We start from the raw sequence: 710 nt of genomic DNA, 5'->3' as shown, positions 1-710 counted from the left end.
ATAGTGAAAAAAAATCTCGAAAAAATCAGAATAGTTGGGAGATTGCTCAGTGGTCTAAGTGCCTTACTGGAAAGCACAAAGACCCAAGTTCTATCCCCAGTACTTGATGCTGTGTCAGTGCCAGAACCCTGAGTGCACTGTGCTAGCCACCAAAACCAGGCATAGTGGAGCACACCTGTAATCCCAGTACTGGGGAGGCTGAGACAGGAAAATCACTATAAGCCCAAGTGATTAGTGAGACCCTGTGTGAAAGAAAGAAAGAAAGAAAGAAAGAAAGAAAGAAAGAAAGAAAGAAAGAAAGAAAGAATTTAAAAAGAGAAAATCAGAATTGATGGGCATTGGGCTCTGCCAGTATTATTTGTCCAAGATTGAAGAGTTCCAGCTGATTGTGAATGATAAGAGCCAAAACCTTCAGAGACTACAGGCACAGAGGAAAGAGTTAATTGCAAAAGTCTGCCTATTGTGGGAAGAGCTACAGCTGCTGCAGAAACAGGGCTCTTATGTGGGTGAAGTAGTATGGACCATGGATAAGAAGACAGTATTGGTCAAAGTGCACCCTGAGGGCAAGTTCGTGGTAGATGTGGACAAGAACATCAACATCAATGATGTAACCCACAATTGCCAGGTGGCCCTAAGATACAACAGCTACACTCTGCACAAGATCCTCTCCAACAAGGTGGACCCTCTAGTGTCACTCATGATGGTGGAAA

At 43.5% G+C, this 710-nt stretch overlaps 1 pseudogene; it reads left to right on the top strand.

Moving 5' to 3' along the window:
• The first annotated feature begins 331 nt into the window (after positions 1 to 331).
• The window catches only part of LOC105743984, a 43,913-nt pseudogene continuing 43,534 nt past the window's right edge, over positions 332 to 710 (top strand).

Source organism: Octodon degus, unplaced genomic scaffold, assembly GCF_000260255.1.
Source record: "Octodon degus isolate 3935 unplaced genomic scaffold, OctDeg1.0 scaffold00200, whole genome shotgun sequence".
Classification (NCBI taxonomy): Eukaryota; Metazoa; Chordata; class Mammalia; order Rodentia; family Octodontidae; genus Octodon; species Octodon degus.
This window is presented reverse-complemented; position numbering and strand designations above follow the sequence as displayed.